We start from the raw sequence: 22,792 nt of genomic DNA, 5'->3' as shown, positions 1-22,792 counted from the left end.
ATATTTAGATACTTAGGGTGTCTCCCTCCAACAGTTTTTTTAAGCTAGCTTAACCCTTTAGGGTCTCATATTGCAAACACCAATGTTTCCAATAAACCTAAGAAGTGCGACCAACCAGAGCCGGCCAAGCGTACCTAAAATACCGAGTGGGACGGTTATTTTCCCGGAAGCCTGAATGGTGGTTGCAGATTTTTGCAACCCATCCTTGGAAGTATAATACTTACATTACTGCATACTCTATCTTTACAAATGATACTGCACCATTCGGATCCCGCTGTCTCTAATCTAGATACTTGGGGGCGATCACAACCACAAAGAATCACACCAGTCCAAGGAACACGAAGCACTAAGGCCTTATTCACATTGCGTTGCACTCGCGCCCACATTGAGCGATTGTTTTCTGAATCGCTCTGCATGTTATAAGCACTTTAGCAGAGCAATTATTTAAATCAACTTCCTGACCTCAGTCAGAATGTGATTACTTTGCCCCCGGAAATGATTAAATACAATGTATTTATTAATTAAAGCACCGGGGAAATCGCTATACAAAGTCCTTTGTCAAGCGCTTTGCAATTTCCCTGTACCTTCCATTAAGGGCAAATTGCCCTGAAAATGGTACATGCAGTGCTTTTGTCATCCGCAAGCAAAGGGAATGCCCCAATGAGAACTATCTCATTGGAAAGCATAGTGTAAGCGCTTTTAGGATGATTTGTACAAAAAATGCCTCTAGTGTGAACAAACCTTAAAGGGTCAGATGGGGTAGCTGAAAATGCAAAAACTCAGATATGTCTGCTGCTGTTTTTGTAGCACTATACTCAGTGATTTTCCAACAGCTGGGTCTGCAGTTTGGAAATATAGAGTTTTATGTCCTATCTCCCAGACAACACATTGCAGCTGTCTCTTAACAAGGAGCGAGTCTGAGCTTCCCATCATTTATTATGAGGAGGATTTTACAGATTTGCAAATCTTTAGTGCAGACACCAAGCTTTCTGTCAAAATCCATCAATAGCACAGTGCCAATTACCAATGATATTACTTGCTGCTGCCATAAATTGAAGTCCTCAAACAATCCTCAGAGGATATTGGCCGTGTCCGTACGGCTTGAGGAATAATAGAAAGGTTTATTGTAAAATTGTTTATAAACCTTAAAGCACAAAAAATGAAGTTGCTTGGGACGTAATCGTTTAATCGATAACTCTTTATTAGTTTTTCATACCAAAAGAAGTAGAAGGGGTGTCGTACATTTTTACCTTGGCACTTGAGGATAATGAATATAAAGTTTGAAAAACAAGTGATAGGGGTATGCCTTAAAGGGAACCTGAAGTGAGAGGGATATGGAGGCTGCCATATTGATTTCCTTTTAAACAATACCAGTTTCCTGGCAGCCCGGCTGATCTATTTGGCTGCAGTAGTGCCTGATTAACACCAAGCATGCAGCTAACTTTGTCAGTGCTGATAAAATTGTCAGAAACACCTGATCAGAATCAGAGGGATAGCCAGGCAACTGGTATTGCTTAAAGGAGTTATCAGGATAAAATTAAGAAAACAAGTGCTACTTACCCGGGGCTTCCTCCAGCCCCAAGCTACCAGCATGTCCCTCGCCGCAGCTCTGCAGTCAGCCATTTGCCGCAGCCCTGTCCCGGTCCCCGGGGATGACTTCAGGCCAACCTTCAGGTCGGCCTGTACTGTGCCTGCGCGAGCTGCACTGTCAATCACCGCCACGTGGACCGGAGCGGACTGCCCAGGAGATATTTGCAGGAGAAATCTTTTGGTAAAGCAGAGAAAATGATCCAGGCAATAGCCATCCTTCAAGGGTCCTCTGCTTTGTTTAAGGCAAATCTGAAGACTCTTGCAGACTGGCACGCTAAGTCACACTGCGTTACTCTACCCCGCTGCATCCCTGCCAGGCTGCCGCAAATGGAGACTTGCACACTTCACACAGTGAGATGCGACGGATGTATCCAAATCACCACAATGCTGACCCAAAGGCTGCCACACGTTACGGCATGATCCGTGCCTACCGCACAGATTATGCAGTAATGCAAGTCAACGGGCAATGAAGTAAGTGCGCACGATGGGAGTATGGAGCAATGCGGCATCCATGGGTGGACTAATGAGAATCCCAGTGACGTATTTCCTGCCATGCAGGGGTATGTCACTAGCTGAGTGGCAGCACTATGCATATGACCCTGTCGTGGCACCGTGACACAGGGTCATAAGAAGGCCAATTTCTTTAATAAGAGAGAGAAAATTCACTTTTACTCTTGAGTTTTCTCCTTGGAGATAATTTTTCATCTTTAATTTAGAATAACTTTTTAGCACTGTGCAATGGAAAAAGTACCAAAAAGTAAGTGAAAAAATACTATCAAAATTATTTTGAGTATTTTTTTGCTCTCTGGTGGTTTAAGGCTCCCTGCACACTGCAAATCCGTTTTCCAATTCCGATTCCGATTCCGTTTCCGTTTCCGATTTTCCTTGAATACATTCAACAGAAAAACGGATCAAAAAACGCAGCATGCAGTTAAGATTAAAAATCTGAATCGGAATCGGATGTAAAAACAGATTAAAAAGCGGAATCGGAATCTGAAATGCATGCAGTGTGCAAGAGGCCTTAAAGACATTTTATCGACAAGTTTGAAAAATTCGCATAGGAGAAAACTCGGTTGAAAAAAGTTAATTGCATATGGGCCCATATGTTGTGTCTTTAAAGAGAACCCGAGGTGGGATTTGATGAACTTAGTGGGGCAGAGAGGCTGGTTGGGCAAACTAACACCAGCCTCTGTTGCCCTATGGTGTGTCCCCAGGACCCCCCTGCGCTCTGCGATCCCCAGCGCCGTGCTGGCGACACACAGCGTGTCGCCAGCAAGCTGTTTACCTGAGACTGTCTGTCAGCACCGTTCCCCCGCCTCTTCTGTATTGGCGCTACCCGCCCGCGTCCCTTCCCTCCCACTGATTGGAGGGAAGGGATGCGGGCAGGTAGCGCCGATACAGAGGAGGCGGGGGAGCGGCGCTGATAGACAGTCTCAGGTAAACAGCCTGTTGGCGACACGCTGTGTGTCGCCAGCACAGCGCTGTGGATCCCAGAGCGCAGGGGGGTCCTGGGGGCACACCATAGGGCAACAGAGGCTGGTGATAGTGTGCACAACCAGCCTCTGTGCCCCACTAAGATCATTAAGTCCCACCTCGGGTTCTATTTAGTCCTACTCCTAAATAGGACTTTTATTGAATCTTATTGTCTAATTTTAAAGAAATCTAATTTTAACATTTTTATTGTCTCAGCTGAATGACACAAGGTTTGTTTTATGTTTTACAACTCTAATATTGAATCTATTTTTTTTTTCTATTTCTCGGTACCATGTTTCTCTGCCATGGAAGAGTTGTAACCCAGTAATTAGTTATTATTGAGAGATGCTACAGTTCAACTCAGGTGGTCTGACTGAAGAGAAAGTGTCATTCACAGCCTTGGATTCCTAACCCTGAGAGACCCTTATGCAATTATTTTACTTTTTCTCCTAGGGTTTCTCCAAAGTGGTATTTCCAAACTAGCCAATGAAATGCCTTTTAACCACTTAAGGACCAGGGGATTTTTGTGTGATCTGTGCTGGGTGGGCTCTTCAGCCCCCAGCACAGATCAGGTGGCAGGCAGGGCGATCAGACTTCCCCCCTTTTTTTCCCACTAGGGGGATGTCCTGCTGGGAGGGTCTGATCGCCGCCGCGCTTTTGTGCCTTGCGGGGGAGGGGGCGCAGACCTATTCCCCCCTCCCTCTCCTTCCATCCCTTCAATCCTCACTATGGGCGGTACAGGACAGCGATCCCTCCTGTACTGCCTCCGATAGGCTTCAGCCTATCAGATGGCGGCGATCCCCGGCCTATCAGAGGCCAGGGATCGCCGATCTCTTTTACGGCGCTGCTGCGACAGTAGTGCCGTACGATGTAAACACCGGGGATTTCTTCCACGGGTGTTTACATTTAGCCTGCGAGCCATGATCGGAGGCTCGCAGGCTGTTCACACAGCCCCCCGCTGGGAACTGACAGGAAACAGCCGCTCCATGGAAATCCACATCCACATTAAATCACCTGCAAGCAAGAAAATATGTAAAATAGTTTGATAGTACTTTTTCACCTACTTTTCGGTACTTTTTCTGTTGAGAAATGCTGAAACAAAATAATTCTAAATAGTGGATGAAAATGTATCTCCTAGGATAAACCTCAGGTGAAAATGTTAAATGCATATGGGCCAGAGTGAGAAGAAAATAAAAAGGAACATGGCCTAGTTCTATGTAGGTCTGAGACTGAAGTTACACGTTTATCTCATGTCACATGTCACTTTAGGTACCCTTTAAACAGTTGTGTAGCTGCGTGCCGATAAAGCAGGTAAGTGGAAACTTCTCTGTGCTGCACCCCTGAGCAGCGCACACCCTCCTGGTGCCCCCATCTGCTCACCTGCCGCCAGCAGCAGAGCAAGTCCCCCACAGTGTGAGGCCCCAAGCCTCGCCTGTATGCTGGCGGCACCCCTGTGGAGGTTACAGGCACGCTATTGGTGCACAGCGCAGCGGAAGCTGTTATTAACAATCCAGGATCCAGTCGACGAGTCCTCCATCTGCTTCTCTATATTAAACTGGCACACACTGATCCCCGTCTTGTTACTTCCTGGTCTGCCGCACTGTCATTGCGTGACCCCAGTGGCTCACATGCAGAAGCAGATGGAGTACTCTTCAGGTGGATCCTGGATCGGTAATAATGGCTCTGCACCTATAGATTGCAGCTGACCTCCAGCCAAGCAGGCTGAATTCCGGCTCTCTCCCTGTCTGTAATGTAACATCTATTCAGATCACATCAACGGCCACAATATCCTGGCATATATGCCACTCTGCACTGCAGCCACATGCGATCAGTGGCTAACAACTCCAGGGCTGCGCTTAGGTGGAGGACAAATGGCTGCACAGACTGCCTCAGCTAAAGCTCACCAGCACCAGGCCTCTGCAAAGTCCAGAGCAAGCTACCTTGGGCTGTGGCCTGGCCATTACCCACTTGCCTTCTTCAGCCACTGCTGCTGGTGCTTTGGATGGGCACTGATCCCACAGCCCACTCCACTGGACCTCTCCCACAGGGGGTTAGTGTAGCTAATAAGGCAGCGGGGTTAGTGTAGGGTAGTAAGTGTAGCTAGTGAGGTAGCAAGGGCTAGTGTAGCTTACATAGGGAGCTTGGGGAGGGGGGAATGTCTGCACCATGGACGCACCTAGGTTTAGTGTATTTTTTTTCCTGATTTGTATCCTCTAAACATAGATGCTTCTTATATTCCGGAGTGTGTTATAATCTGAAAAATACGTATACCGTATGTTGTATGCTTTGCTGATTCTACTGATTGCATGTTGATTGCAGAATGTGGTCTTATTCTAGGCTACTGCAGAAAGGTATATTTTTCACTTCTCAAGTTATACTCTCCTGTAGGCTGTCTATAAATGGCTCAGCAGAAAACAGGGTGTTGAATCTCTGAGAGTGGCTTTCTCTTGTTAATTCTCTCTTATTCTAATCACCATTGTTTCAAGAGATTCCTTTGGTCTTAAGTTGTACAATGCTTTCTAATATACCTAGAAAAAGCGTTTGTTCTATCCTATGTTCTATCCTGTGTGATTCATTCTGTGGTCCCCTGCAGTTTCTTATAATAGCAAGGACATGGTTTCATTCTCTTCATTTTCTTAGGGGATTGACTAATAGCCTACTACATTTGCTTCCGCATACATACAGTCTTTCCAACATAAAAGTATATTTCTAAAAATGTGCTTATCTAAAAATTCTTTAGCCAAACCTATTGCTTTGCAAGTGTTGTGTGGTTTGAAATTACAAGATCATATTTATGCATCTGATCTAGACTATAAAATGCAGTACTGACCTGAAATGTCCTATAGCCTTCCTTTTTTAAAGTAGACCTGTCACACATAGGCATCAAATAGACATTAGTATTAGGCTAAGTTCACACTGGGGAATGATGTTGCACATCCTGCAAAAGCATGATTCCAACACAATGATGGGGAAAAGTCCCATCCTGCATTAAGCATGCATTGCAACACAGTGAACCATACAGTACAAAGAAAAATGTTTTATAGTGAATCCAAGGTGAGAGTGATATGGGACTTTAATTGCTGTTGCTTTACCCTGCATGCAGAAAGGATAACGCAACGCAGCGCAATAAAAGCATTCTAGTGTAAAAGGTACCTCGGGGTGAATAAAGAATTAGATACTTACCAAAAAAAGGCGAAGAGGCTCCACATGTCCCCCTGGCCCCTACCTTTGCCACAAGTGGACCCCCGGAATATATCCTAAGGATTTGTTATTGTGACTGCATGGCATGCCTCTTCATGCATGAGTGTATCTCATCTGCATAGGTACGGCCATGTCTGCACAGTAGGCCAAAGCCACTAATACACGAGTGGCCCCATGCTATTGTGCAGGTGTGCCTATACTTGCCGAGGCGCAGTATGGCCACAATGGTGCATGAAGAAGGCCATGATTGTGATCGTAAGGTCCCCTTCTTTGGTAGGTATCTATTTTTGTTTTTCTTTTCTGCCACATCAGGTTCTCTTTAAACAGCATTAGAAACTGCATTCAGTCTTGAATATCCCACATGTCTATTTTTAGCTTAAGTCTATATGAGGCTTACAGCCAAATGCATGAATATGAAAGAAGGCAAATTTGAAAAGAAAAAATAAGCTCCTAATGTTTCTTTATGAGAATACATCTATTTACTCTCGGCTGATGTGCATATTTTATCAACTGAATAAAGTAAACAGTTTAATGCACAGCATACGTGTGGATTGGGATACATCATAGGAAATCTTCCATCTGAAAGGTACAGAAAAATGATCCTGCCGAAGGGTGATGATTACACTAGAGCCCTGCTGATGTAATTATATTTTTATTTGGAGCCGGCAAATGTTGTTGAATAGCTGTTACTGCCTGCTGAAACACATAGCTTTTTTTTTTTTTCTTTGAATGATGATAAACTGTTTTAAAGGGTCAGGTGCAATGAGAGCAGGCTATGCTTCCAGACTTTTATTTGCCAATTCACTGTTGAAAATTTAAATGAAAACTGTGTTTGAGTTTTTACAGCCACACAGTAAAATATGACATGCTGCGTTCTGTAATTTGCTGTGACAACATTATATATGGTTGACAGCGTTTCCAAAAGCACTTAATTGTTGCAAGCAATACAGTAAAACACGCAGGTCGTATGTTTGGGATTACAATGGGACAATGACAGCTCTAGAAAACGTGTACTGCAATATACATTTTAATGTACCGCTTTGTAAAAAAAATACGCTGAGTTTCATGAAACAAAAAAAACCCAGAGTATTCTTAGCCTTTGTGATGGGTAGTTTTCTTGACATTCGATGCTCAAATGCAATTTTCTTATCTGGCATGATTGGTATCACCTTAATACATACATAAGAGTAGGATGTCAGTAAGAGCAGTCCTTCGGTGAAATAAACCTTCTTTTATTTATGTACTCACAGTGCGTCAAGTGGGAGAATGGCTCCTTCAAGATGCTGCTTGTTATTCAATCTCAAGGAGACTAGCACCCAACAAACTGTAATAAAACCGCAACGACAGAATGTAAACTGTCTCTGTGTTTGAGTAAATGCCGCTCCTGGGATCCATTTATCACAGCCACTGTCACATTTATTAAAGCTTGAAAATTTATATAGTGAAGTAACAGAAATAACCTCCCTTTGAATGTGTTTGATAGCAAAAATAGCGAAAAATTGAAGTGAGAAAGGCATAATGCATGTTTCAATAGCACCAAAAGAGGACAATTGGCAGGTGAGAGCAAGTTCCTAGCAGGAGCCTAAAACTTTCAATTTGTGGCAGTGGTGCAACCTATTTACATTATTGCTCGGTAGGGCAGGGGAGGGAAATGGTAAATAAAACCACTTCTAAAGCCAGATGACATTTCACAACACTGCACACTTGGTTTGCTGTCCTTAACCTTGCCACATCCTTTACTTGTTTTCCCAGGATAACCCTGAGTTTGTCTCAGCTAACATGTGAACAACCTAACTGTTGACTAGAGATGGCTCGAACCTCCAATTTTAGTTTCGCGATCCGCCGGGCGGATCGTTCAGGAACAGCCTTTTCAGTCCGCCAACAGTGCGTACACATGCACTAGTCTGCTGAAAACCCGGCCAGCGGGAGGTGCCGACGGACCAGTCGTTGGCTGCTGTCGTGCGTGTGTACGCACCTTTAGACACAAGCAGAGCGAAGAAGAGCATAAGCAGAAAGACAAAGAATAATTGTAGCAGGTAATACCTCTGTAATGTGTAGTGGGGATAAAGCATTTGAAATTATGTTGCTCAGCTGCAACTGAGACTACCTATACTGATGAAGAATCTGGCTACTGGCTACCTATACTTGGGGAAGGGTGGAAGGGAGTTTGGATCTAAACTGAAGGGAATTATGGCTACCAATACGTTGGGGGGTGGGGGTGTTAATCTGGCTACCTATACTTGGAGAAGGAGGGAAGGGGTCTGGATCTAAACTGAGGGGTATTGTGGTATTGTGGCTACCGATCGTTGGGGCATGTGTGTTGGGAGGATATGGCTACCTATTCCGAGCAGACATCTGGCTACCTATACTTTGGAGGTTCCATCTACTTATTCCTTGGGAGGGATCTGAATACCTATACTTGGGGGGGGGGGGGGGGGTTAAATCTGGCTACTTATACTTGCAGGGGGGAAGGAGTTTGGGGTGGCGTGAAGGTGAATTTAAAGGATATACTGTAAATGACAGTAACAAGGGTAAAAATAGAGAAGTTATAGAAAGTTTATGGCAGGCGCATATGTGGATTGAAGTAAAATGCCTAAATTGTGAATTTCCAGGGTAAGCTATAAGTATAAGAGGAAAAAACTTTTTTCAAAAAGACCTTATAGTTTTGGAGAAAATCAATTTTAAAGTTACAAAAGGAAAAAAAGTATACATTTAAATGACAGATAATGTATTACCCTAACGGTGCTGTAAATTAACATATAACAAAAGAAAGAGCAATGAATTTCATGATGGGGTTTCCAGGGGGTCCGTACTGGTGATGCCGCAAACTTGAAATTTTCAGTTTGCAAATGCGAATTTGCCACAAAATTTAGAGCAGGACTACAAGAAAATGCCTGCCCGATGTCCACAAATGCAGACAATGGTGGCCATTTTCTTGTAGCCCTGCTCTAACTATACTGTACACAGAGCGGAGGCAGAGATGTGGGGAGGAAGAAACCGCTGGAATGCATGGAGAGTGACCCACCGCCACCTCATGCTACTGGGGGCTCCTAATCTTCACTACCTATCCTGAGAGCACCTACACCTCTCTACCTATCCTGAAAGCACCTACACCTCTCTACCTATCCTGTGTACACCTACACCTCGCTACCTATCCTGAAGGCACCTACACCTTGCTACCTATACTGAAAGCACCTTCTCCTGGCTATCTATCCTGAGGGCACCTACACCTTGCTACCTATCCTGAGGACACCTACACCTTGCTACCGATCCTGAAAGCACCTGCTCCTAGCCTTCTATCCTGAGTGCACCTACACCTTGCTACCTATCCTGAAGGCACCTACACCTAACTACCTATCCTGAGGGCTCCTACTCCTAGCTATCTATCCTGAATGCACCTACACCTTGCTACATATCCTGAGGGCACCAAAACCTTGCTACCTATCCTGAAAGCACCTACTCCTGGCTATGTATCCTGAGTGCACCTACACCGCACTGCCTATCCTGAGGGCACCTACACCTCCCTACCTATGCTGAGGGAATCTATTCCTGGCTACCTATCCTGAGGGCACCTACACATGGCTACCTATACTGGGGGCACCTACACCTGGCTACATATACTTATCACACCTTCACCTGCTTACCTATACTGAGGGCACCTATACCTGTCTACCTACCTACCTATACTGAGTCTGAGGGCATTTTATTTAAGGGGGGATGATGTGTCAAGGAGATCTGAGCTTTTGGCGTCATATGTCACGACTATAAAAAGGTTGGGGACCACTGACCTAGAGGGACTTTTTCCGGCCACAAAAGTAATGGAAAAAATGTTTAAAGGGGCCTAACACCTGGACCGTGGCATGCTGGAGGGGGATCCATGGCAAAAGTCCCATCAAAAATTACATAGTTGACCCAAAATTGTGTTTTAATCTCTAAAGAGCAGAAATCCCATTACATTACTAAATTTGTGGAATAAAGTACTTTAACCACATGAGGACCGTAGGCTTTACCCCCCCCCCCCCCCCTTAAGGACCAGTGCCTTTTTTCCATTCAGACCACTGCAGCTTTCACGGTTTATTGCTCGCTCATACAACCTACCACCTAAATGAATTTTGGCTCCTTTTCTTGTCACTAATAAAGCTTTCTTTTGGTGCTATTTGATTGCTGCTGCGATTTTTACTTTTTATTATATTCATCAAAAAAAGACATGAATTTTGTCAAAAAAATGATTTTTTTAACTTTTTGTGCTGACATTTTTTAAATAAAGTAAAATTTCTGTATACATGCAGCACAAAAAATGTGGACAAACATGTTTTTGATTAAAAAAAACCCATTCAGCCTATATTTATTGGTTTGGGTAAAAGTTATAGCGTTTACAAACTATGGTGCAAAAAGTGAATTTTCCCATTTTCAAGCATCTCTGACTTTTCTGACCACCTGTCATGTTTCATGAGGGGCTAGAATTCCAGGATAGTATAAATACCCCCCAAATGACCCCATTTTGGAAAGAAGACATCCCAAAGTATTCACCGAGAGGCATAGTGAGTTCATAGAAGATATTTTTTGTCACAAGTTAGCGGAAAATGACAGTTTGTGACAAGAAAAAAAAAAAAAGTTCCCATTTCTGCTAACTTGTGACAAAAAAAAATGAAATCTGCCACGGACTCACTATGCTCCTCTCTGAATACCTTGAAGTGTCTATTTTCCAAAATGGGGTAATTTGTGGGGTGTGTTTACTTTCCTGGCATTTTGGGTGGTGCCTAATTGTAAGCACTCCTGTAAAACCTAAAGGTGCTCATTGGACTTTGGGCCCCTTAGCGCAGTTAGGCTGCAAAAAAGTGCCACACATGTGGTATTGCCATACTCAGGAGAAGTAGTATAATGTGTTTTGGGGTGTATTTTTACACATACCCATGCTGGGTGGGAGAAATATCTCTGTAAATGACAATTGTTTGATTTTTTTTTTACACACAATTGTCCATTTACAGAGATATTTCTCCCACTCAGCATGGGTATGTGTAAAAATACACCCCAAAACACATTATACTACTTCTCCTGAGTACGGCAATACCACATGTGTGGCACTTTTTTGCACCCTAACCCTAAAGTCCAATGAGTACCTTTAGGATTTCACAGGTCATTTTTGTTTCAAGACTACTCCTCACGGTTTAGGGCCCCTAAAATGCCAGGGCAGTATAGGAACCCCACTAATGACCCCATTTTAGAAAGTATTATGTAGAGGCGACGAGAAAAACACAAACAGATCCGGGAGCCCACTCTGGTGCAATATCGTTAGTGTATATGGATAAGGTTCAATTAAGCAATATATATACTCACAAGTCTGGGTTGCAGCAAAGGCAACCACTTGTGTTCGCAGGTGGAGAAGTACCGTCTCCACTCGGCCTTGCGCTTCCCAGCTGGTCGCTGCTCCTGGTGAAAAATGATTTTTCGTCGGGAAGCTTGACTCAAATCACCCTCGATATAGAGTGTATATGAGGGAAGGAAACTACTTAAGAACGGGATAGGAGGCGCCCGGTCTAGGAAGCGTCACAGTATAAGTTATTACTGTAATGGATGGTTATTCCAATCACTATATCATATGGAATAATAAAATAGTCCTACCTCACAGGTGTATGGCAGGACAAAAGGGCTCGAAAGAGTCACGATTAAACATTCGGGCTTTTTTATTAATTTGACAATTGATGCACTTCGACAACGCGTTTCTCGGCTCAACGCCGCTTCTTCAGGTCAATACAAGTGCCTTTAAAAACAAATGGCGACTCTCAGATAACGTTATCACAGTATACATCTAAATATCATATATCATAAACCATTTAAGTAAAACAGTGTCAAGCCATACTGTCCTGACTGTACAAGAAATAAAATGATTACACTAACGCATACACATAAAATGATAGGTGATATAATAAGTCCATCTGTAGAAAGATATATGACATCAATAGATAAATAGATAAATAAATAAATAAATAAATAAATAAATGAATAAGATCTTATAATACTATGCTCACTCTGGTACATGTGTGTTTCCATGACCAATAGAACTAGCACCCATGCACATATACACACATCTGTATATATATACAAATGTGCGTGTAGGTAAACACACACCCGGATGTTCCCAGACCTCTATCAATTGATGGGGGCATATAGTATAATATATCATGTGTGAGGGATAGGGAGGAATTAGCTCATTTAAATATGTAGCATCAGAGGGGCTTATTCGCTGTATGGCTTGGTGGTAAAGGCCTAGTGGAGGACTTAGGTCCCATTACAGGCCGCTTGCAGCAGGATGCGGCTGAATGGCCGGCTGCATTGCAAAAGAGGCAGTTAGGTCTCTCAGGAGAGAGGAGAAACCGGGAGGTATAAAGGTGGCTGGTTCTGTGTATATAATGCCCCGATATGAGCCTGCGTGCGGGCTGGTATGTGGCATGAAGCTGATGGGTGCAAGGATATGGGAGGCATACCTGTGGAATTCGTGGGTCACGTATCCGGGCGCCTAAGAAGCGCCATGTGCAGAGCGGGGGTTAATGAGGATTCCATCTCTCAAGGTGGGCGTGTGTGCATATGATGACGTCACTCCGCTCCACACGTAGTGATGTTACGGAGGCCTGGATGTCCTAGGGTGCTGTAAGACTACAGCGGCCATCTTTGTGGAGGCTAAATTAGACATAAACGGCGGCCATGTTGGAGGTGGCTGCCTATTGTAGGAATAGTTAGACTAGGGGAAAAGGATTGCGATTTATAGAAAAATTATATTTCTAAACTTTTCTGGTGGGAGTTAGGTACAAGGGTACACTGCTGTATAAAAGTGAAGATGCCTTTTCTTTAGTTATTTTCTAGTTAGTTAATTCTACCCCACGTAGGAGAATCATTCCCAGTAACTATTTGAGGGCCAATGCTGCCCTCTACTGGTGGATACAAATAATGGTGAACCTAAAAACTTTAAAATTCTCTGGCTCAATTCTCTTTTTTCAGGGTGAAGTGTATAGCAACCCATATTGTGTATCTAGATTATTTCTGGGGGTCACCCTCAATTTATCCCTAGTGTGTGCGTCTGTACTGGAGGGGTGCCATCTGTTAAAGGTCTATATGTTAAGGGTATCAGTATATTCATTTCAAAAATGTGTCAGTACAAACAAGATACATATACATAGATACACACTTGTAACATAAAAAAATGAATAAAAATAAATAAAAAAATATATAAGAAGATAAAATTGCGAGTATATAAATATATAGTATAATATATCACATATATAATAATAATACAGGTAATAGCCACGGGATAGTGTTGGGATATTGACATGGAAACCTCCTATAGTTCTACCTCAATGGAGAGTGGAATGGCAGGTAGTCTACTTATAGGGTGACACCCTAAACTCAGGGTATGGCCCAATTTCGGCTTGGGAGGGGGGGGTTGGTGGTGGGGTTTTGGGGAAAAGGGGGGGGGGTTTGGGAAAATGGGGGAGGAAGGGGTATTTGGGGGGGGGGGGGGGAGGGGGGGGGGGCAATGGCGAGGTGGAGGCGGGGGGGGGGGGGGGAGGGGGAAAGTATTATAGGGGAGGGTTGTTTGGAGGAGGGGGATTTTTTGGGGACAGCCGGATTTCCCGGTATCTCATGTCCAATGGTGGTAATTAACATTTACACTGTATAATAAGGTGGAATCCAAGTTATTGGTGAACTCTAGTAAAGGTGCTTTAATATTGTGTGGTGTATCAAAGGTTATGTTCTAGACATATGTTTAGGCCCTCTGGTTGCAGAGTGTTCAGCTGAAATATCCAATACATCTCTCTTGCCTTTAATATACCGTGCCTGTTTGGAATATTTTTCTTTATTTGTTCAATTGGGCAAACTGTAGTGCCATCTATGGACTGATTGTGGACATATTTGTAATGCCGTGAGAGACCGTGTTTCAGGAAACCTCTTTGGATGTTTCTTTTATGTTGTCCCCATCGTGACCTGAGGGATTGGGTAGTTCTGCCTACATATTGGAGTCCACAAGGGCATGTGATTAAATATATAATAAAATCACTAGAACAATCAACTGCGTTCTGGATCGTAAACGTAGTATCGGTTACAGTCGAGGTAAAATTTCTTTGATCTGTTTGGAGTAGCGGGCAACATAGGCACCGTGGTTTCCTGCATGGTTTGCTTCCCCTATCTCTGTCGGTATTGGCTTGAACCATTTTATCGTCCTTTTTTACTCTACTAGGGGCCAATATATTTTTCAGAGTTCTAGCGCGGCGAAACACTTGTTTTGGTTTATTTGTGAGATTTGTTTTCAGAAATGGATCATTCATCAATAGAGGCCAATGTTTGTTCAAGATATTTCTTATTGATTTATGGTTGTTAGAATATCGTGTGATGAAACTTGGTTCCACTCCTTTGTTTACTTCTTTCGTTTTCTGTAGTTTTCGTGGTCCCCTCAGTATTTCCTCTCTGTCTGCTGCCCTCGCTTTTCTTTTTGCCTCATTGACAAGTTTCTTTGGGAAATGTTTTTCTTTGAATTTTTCCGTCAGGGTTTTGGCTTGATCATTGAATGTTGTAATATCTGTGCAATTCTTTCTGATCCTCAGGAACTGACCATATGGGATGTTTGTCTTGATGTTTATGATGGCAACTGTGGAAATCAATATATGAATTAGAGTCCACTGTTTTGAAATGATTTCTTGATTTTATCTTTTCTTCTTCAGGGTATACAACTATGTCAAGGTATTCTAGTTCTTCTTTGTTGTACTTCGAGGTGAACGTAATCCCCCAACTATTCCCATTGAGATAGTCCTTGAATGTATCGATTAATGCGATATCCCCGTCCCAAATAATGAATAAGTCGTCTATGTACCTTCTGTAAAGGATTATATTCTTATTATACGGATTGTCAGGGCCTAGTAGTAGCTTTTCCAGTAGGCCCATTGTTAGGTTAGCATAGCTCGGGGCAAACCCCGCCCCCATCGCCGTTCCTCTGGTCTGCAAGTAAGTAGTGCCCATAAATTCGAAGAAATTATGCGTAAGGATGAATGCTATGGCTTGAATGAGAAAGTACTTTTGTTTCACTGGTAGTATCTCGCTGGTATTGAGATAATGCCAGACTGCCCTAAGCCCAATATGATGGTGAATGTTGGAATAAAGGGAGCATACGTCAAGTGTTACCCATACGTAGGTACTCTTCCATTTGATTTCTTCCAGTTCCGCCAGTAATTGGGTGGAGTCTCTAAGGTAGGATGGTAACTGTTGTACGAATGGTTGTAGGTGTTGGTCTACTAATTCCGACAGATGAGATGTCAATGACTCAATTCCAGCTATAATAGGACGGCCGGGTGGGTTGGTGACTGATTTGTGAATCTTTGGGAGGTGGTAGAAGTGTGCTACCGGTGGGTTTGGTATAATGATGTATTCTTTTTCTGTTTTGCTAATAATTCCTTCTTCCCACGCACGTTTTATCAGAGATTTCAGAGAATAAACTTAGGAAAATCAACCGTGACAGGAATCTTTATAGGAATAACCAACAGAGGGTGCAGAGACCCAGAAGGACCCCTCACCATCAGTTACCATCCGATCCCGAGACCCTACCAGATCCCAACGGAGAGGAGATGGAAACCAACAACATGCCCTCAATACACCCTAAACAGGTCCCCACGTACAGACCACACCCACCCAGACACATCAATCAGAGACCAAACCACCACAAAAAACAAAGGAGAAAGACCTCATACAGGGAGCACATACGTCGGAACCCGACACAACCTGAAGGCCCAATACAATCTAACATAATGGAACCGAATCCTCCACTACACACACTGGAACGTGACGCGCATCCACCGAATCAACAACTAAAGAACCTCAAAATAACCAGCCTTAAATTAGACGGACTACATGATACGAACAACCCACCACAGATACCGGGAGAAAAAACCAACATCAGACCATATCAAGAAGCAGAGGCACAGGGAGAACTGGAAGTTTTCAGCACGCCAATAGGAAAAGGACCTACAACAAAAAAGTTTGAAATCGGTGTCCAAGAAGAAACTTCCGATCAAGAACTGTTGGATTTGAGTATCTATGACTCGCAGATACAAGATGAAACAAACGACAAGGGGGAAACCACTGGAACACGAAGACCCCCACGAGAGTCCCAACCAACCTCTACCTCATCTATGATTGCCACCACCCCGGTACCAATCACTAAGATCCCGAGATATAACAAACAACCTAAAGGCAACCAAATGAATCGATTGCAACCGAAACAGATTACGGACTACTATTCATCGGGACCTAATAGCAGCTCAGAATCCAATCTTACAGAAAAAACAACATCGTCATCTTTTTTAGAGCTACCAACCATCATGGGAGAATCCCCACAACTATGGCCCAGACTACCGAACCCGATCGGACAACCCAGCCCTCTGACAGTATCTTCCCCTATGAGAGCACAAAAGAGGCAAGCCCCCAGCCCAGAAGAAAAAGGAAAAGGGGAAAAAGAGGGGGCAAAAAGACCAAACCGAGAACTAGTAGTTTAAACAAAAATCAAAATGTTCTAGCCAGAAAACCTATTTTTAATCTATCGACATATAAACTTAAAGATGTAGAAGAGCAAGTTTTATGTAAAGGCCTCTCGTTCTGCCCCACAAAACCCTCAAGTCTATATGAACTATTTGTAGATCTTAACTCCTTTACAAGAAAACTCACACTTAAGCGGCACTTTGCAATGAAGAAACTACGTAACGACTCGGAAACCAGAGATAAACCTATTATACCATTGATCATAGATACGGAAGCTGACAACAAAACCCTGTATTTGGATTATAATGAACTAGAAGTGGAGAAATTTATCCACACAGAATTAAAGAGAAAGTCAAACTTCTATCCTACTAATGATCGCGGCCCATATATTGAAAGTTTCTACAAACAAGTCCTGCAGGACTTCAAAGACATGGAGCATCAGGAAGTTCAAGGAAATCTAACGAAAAAAGGAAGAAAGAGCTTTGAAGAACTTAAGATCAAACAAAGACATAGTGATAAAATCGGCTGACAAGGGGGGGGGGGGATAGTCGTAATGAACAAAGGGGACTACATTAGAGAGGCCGACAGAATTCTACAAGATCAAGAATACTATAAGAAACTAAAAGAATCCCCGACCATCGAATACAAAAGAGTGATGGACGCGATGATAAAACGTGCGTGGGAAGAAGGAATTATTAGCAAAACAGAAAAAGAATACATCATTATACCAAACCCACCGGTAGCACACTTCTACCACCTCCCAAAGATTCACAAATCAGTCACCAACCCACCCGGCCGTCCTATTATAGCTGGAATTGAGTCATTGACATCTCATCTGTCGGAATTAGTAGACCAACACCTACAACCATTCGTACAACAGTTACCATCCTACCTTAGAGATTCCACCCAATTACTGGCGGAACTGGAAGAAATCAAATGGAAGAGTACCTACGTATGGGTAACACTTGACGTATGCTCCCTTTATTCCAACATTCACCATCATATTGGGCTTAGGGCAGTCTGGCATTATCTCAATACCAGCGAGATACTACCAGTGAAACAAAAGTACTTTCTCATTCAAGCCATAGCATTCATCCTTACGCATAATTTCTTCGAATTTATGGGCACTACTTACTTGCAGACCAGAGGAACGGCGATGGGGGCGGGGTTTGCCCCGAGCTATGCTAACCTAACAATGGGCCTACTGGAAAGCTACTACTAGGCCCTGACAATCCATATAATAAGAATATAATCCTTTACAGAAGGTACATAGACGACTTATTCATTATTTGGGACGGGGATATCGCATTAATCGATACATTCAAGGACTATCTCAATGGGAATAGTTGGGGGATTACGTTCACCTCGAAGTACAACAAAGAAGAACTAGAATACCTTGACATAGTTGTATACCATGAAGAAGAAAAGATAAAATCAAGAAATCATTTCAAAACAGTGGACTCTAATTCATATATTGATTTCCACAGTTGCCATCATAAACCATGGAAGACAAACATCCCATATGGTCAGTTCCTGAGGATCAGAAAGAATTGCACAGATATTACAACATTCAATGATCAAGCCAAAACCCTGACGGAAAAATTCAAAGAAAAACATTTCCCAAAGAAACTTGTCAATGAGGCAAAAAGAAAAGCGAGGGCAGCAGACAGAGAGGAAATACTGAGGGGACCACGAAAACTACAGAAAACGAAAGAAGTAAACAAAGGAGTGGAACCAAGTTTCATCACACGATATTCTAACAACCATAAATCAATAAGAAATATCTTGAACAAACATTGGCCTCTATTGATGAATGATCCATTTCTGAAAACAAATCTCACAAATAAACCAAAACAAGTGTTTCGCCGCGCTAGAACTCTGAAAAATATATTGGCCCCTAGTAGAGTAAAAAAGGACGATAAAATGGTTCAAGCCAATACCGACAGAGATAGGGGAAGCAAACCATGCAGGAAACCACGGTGCCTATGTTGCCCGCTACTCCAAACAGATCAAAGAAATTTTACCTCGACTGTAACCGATACTACGTTTACGATCCAGAACGCAGTTGATTGTTCTAGTGATTTTATTATATATTTAATCACATGCCCTTGTGGACTCCAATATGTAGGCAGAACTACCCAATCCCTCAGGTCACGATGGGGACAACATAAAAGAAACATCCAAAGAGGTTTTCTGAAACACGGTCTCTCACGGCATTACAAATATGTCCACAATCAGTCCATAGATGGCACTACAGTTTGCCCAATTGAACAAATAAAGAAAAATATTCCAAACAGGCACGGTATATTAAAGGCAAGAGAGATGTATTGGATATTTCAGCTGAACACTCTGCAACCAGAGGGCCTAAACATATGTCTAGAACATAACCTTTGATACACCCACACAATATTAAAGCACCTTTACTAGAGTTCACCAATAACTGGATTCCACCTTATTATACAGTGTAAATGTTAATTACCACCATTGGACATGAGATACCGGGAAATCCGGCTGTCCCCAAAAAATCCCCCCTCCTCCAAACAACCCTCCCCTATAATACTTTCCCCCTCCCCCCCCCCCCCCCCGCCTCCACCTCGCCATTGCCCCCCCCCCCTCCCCCCCCCCCCCCCCCAAATACCCCTTCCTCCCCCATTTTTCCCAAACCCCCCCCCCCTTTTCCCCAAAACCCCACCACCAACCCCCCCCTCCCAAGCCGAAATTGGGCCATACCCTGAGTTTAGGGTGTCACCCTATAAGTAGACTACCTGCCATTCCACTCTCCATTGAGGTAGAACTATAGGAGGTTTCCATGTCAATATCCCAACACTATCCCGTGGCTATTACCTGTATTATTATTATATATGTGATATATTATACTATATATTTATATACTCGCAATTTTATCTTCTTATATATTTTTTTATTTATTTTTATTCATTTTTTTATGTTACAAGTGTGTATCTATGTATATGTATCTTGTTTGTACTGACACATTTTTGAAATGAATATACTGATACCCTTAACATATAGACCTTTAACAGATGGCACCCCTCCAGTACAGACGCACACACTAGGGATAAATTGAGGGTGACCCCCAGAAATAATCTAGATACACAATATGGGTTGCTATACACTTCACCCTGAAAAAAGAGAATTGAGCCAGAGAATTTTAAAGTTTTTAGGTTCACCATTATTTGTATCCACCAGTAGAGGGCAGCATTGGCCCTCAAATAGTTACTGGGAATGATTCTCCTACGTGGGGTAGAATTAACTAACTAGAAAATAACTAAAGAAAAGGCATCTTCACTTTTATACAGCAGTGTACCCTTGTACCTAACTCCCACCAGAAAAGTTTAGAAATATAATTTTTCTATAAATCGCAATCCTTTTCCCCTAGTCTAACTATTCCTACAATAGGCAGCCACCTCCAACATGGCCGCCGTTTATGTCTAATTTAGCCTCCACAAAGATGGCCGCTGTAGTCTTACAGCACCCTAGGACATCCAGGCCTCCGTAACATCACTACGTGTGGAGCGGAGTGACGTCATCATATGCACACACGCCCACCTTGAGAGATGGAATCCTCATTAACCCCCCGCTCTGCACATGGCGCTTCTTAGGCGCCCGGATACGTGACCCACGAATTCCACAGGTATGCCTCCCATATCCTTGCACCCATCAGCTTCATGCCACATACCAGCCCCGCACGCAGGCTCATATCGGGGCATTATATACACAGAACCAGCCACCTTTATACCTCCCGGTTTCTCCTCTCTCCTGAGAGACCTAACTGCCTCTTTTGCAATGCAGCCGGCCATTCAGCCGCATCCTGCTGCAAGCGGCCTGTAATGGGACCTAAGTCCTCCACTAGGCCTTTACCACCAAGCCATACAGCGAATAAGCCCCTCTGATGCTACATATTTTAAATGAGCTAATTCCTCCCTATCCCTCACACATGATATATTATACTATATGCCCCCCATCAATTGATAGAGGTCTGGGAACATCCGGGTGTGTGTTTACCTACACGCACATTTGTATATATATACAGATGTGTGTATATGTGCATGGGTGCTAGTTCTATTGGTCATGGAAACACACATGTACCAGAGTGAGCATAGTATTATAAGATCTTATTCATTTATTTATTTATTTATTTATTTATCTATTTATCTATTGATGTCATATATCTTTCTACAGATGGACTTATTATATCACCTATCATTTTATGTGTATGCGTTAGTGTAATCATTTTATTTCTTGTACAGTCAGGACAGTATGGCTTGACACTGTTTTACTTAAATGGTTTATGATATATGATATTTAGATGTATACTGTGATAACGTTATCTGAGAGTCGCCATTTGTTTTTAAAGGCACTTGTATTGACCTGAAGAAGCGGCGTTGAGCCGAGAAACGCGTTGTCGAAGTGCATCAATTGTCAAATTAATAAAAAAGCCCGAATGTTTAATCGTGACTCCTTCGAGCCCTTTTGTCCTGCCATACACCTGTGAGGTAGGACTATTTTATTATTCCATATGATATAGTGATTGGAATAACCATCCATTACAGTAATAACTTATACTGTGACGCTTCCTAGACCGGGCGCCTCCTATCCCGTTCTTAAGCCATTTTAGAAAGTAGACACCCCAAGGTATTCCGTTAGGAGTATGGTGAGTTCATAGAAGATTTTATTTTTTGTCACAAGTTAGCGGAAATTGATTTTAATTGTTTTTTTTTCACAAAGTGTCATTTTCCGCTAACTTGTGACAAAAAATAAAATCTTCTATGAACTCACCATAGTCCTAACGGAATACCTTTGGGTGTCTTCTTTCTAGAATGGGGCCATTTGTGGGGTTCCTATACTGCCCTGGCATTTTAGGGGCCCTAAACCGTGAGGAGTAGTCTTGAAACCAAATGTCGCAAAATGACCTGTGAATTCCTAAAGGTACTCATTGGACTTTGGGCCCCTTAGCGTACTTGGGGTGTTAAAAAGTGCCATGCATGTGGTACCGCCGTACTCAGGAGAAGTAGTATAATGTGTTTGTGGGGTATTTTTACACATACCCATGCTGGGTGGGAGAAATATCTCTGTAAATGACAATTGTTTGATTTTTTTTACACACAATTGTCCATTTACAGAGAGATTTCTCCCACCTAGCATGGGTATGTGTAAAAATACACCCCAAAACAGATTATACTACTTCTCCTGAGTACGGCGATACCACATGTGTGACACTTTTTTGCAGCCTAGGTGCGCTAAGGGGCCCAAAGTCCTATTCACAGGTCATTTTGAGGCATTTGTTTTCTAGAATACTCCTCACGGTTTAGGGCCCCTAAAATGCCAGGGCAGTATAGGAACCCCACAAGTGACCCCATTTTAGAAAGAAGACACCCCAAGGTATTCTGTTAGGTGTATGGTGAGTTCATAGAAGATTTTATTTTTTGTCACAAGTTAGTGAAAAATGACACTTTGTGGGAAAAAAAAACAATAAAAATCAATTTCCGCTAACTTTTGACAAACAATAAAATCTTCTATGAACTCGTCATACACCTAACAGAATACCTTAAGGTGTATTTTTTCTAAAATGGGGTCACTTGTGGGGTTCCCATACCACCCTGGCATTTTACAGGCCCAAAACCGTGAGTAGTCTGGAAACCAAATGTCTCAAAATGACTGTTCAGGGGTAAGCATCTGCAAATTTTGATGACAGGTGGTCTATGAGGGGGCGAATTTTGTGGAACCGGTCATAAGCAGGGTGGCCTTTTAGATGACAGGTTGTATTGAGCCTGATCTGATGGATAGGAGTGCTAGGGGGGTGACAGGAGGTGATTGATGGGTGTCTCAGGGGGTGGTTAGAGGGGAAAATAGATGCAATCAATGCACTGGGGAGGTGATCGGAAGTGGGTCTGAGGGGGATCTGAGGGTTTGGCCGAGTGATCAGGAGCCCACACAGGGCAAATTAGGGCCTGATCTGATGGGTAGGTGTGCTAGGGGGTGACAGGAG

General features: G+C 43.0%; 1 long non-coding RNA gene across 1 annotated transcript; it reads left to right on the top strand.

The window, feature by feature from the left end:
• Nucleotides 1–20,328: 20,328 nt before the first annotated feature.
• Nucleotides 20,329–21,255, top strand: LOC137570590 (uncharacterized). The gene is made up of 2 exons (XR_011031096.1): nucleotides 20,329–20,437; nucleotides 21,161–21,255. It is a non-coding gene; the product is annotated as an uncharacterized lncRNA (long non-coding RNA).
• Nucleotides 21,256–22,792: the final 1,537 nt, after the last annotated feature.

This window comes from Hyperolius riggenbachi, chromosome 4 (assembly GCF_040937935.1).
Source record: "Hyperolius riggenbachi isolate aHypRig1 chromosome 4, aHypRig1.pri, whole genome shotgun sequence".
NCBI lineage: Eukaryota > Metazoa > Chordata > Amphibia > Anura > Hyperoliidae > Hyperolius > Hyperolius riggenbachi.
Note: the sequence above shows the minus strand (reverse complement) of the source record. Positions and strands in the feature narration are given on the sequence as shown.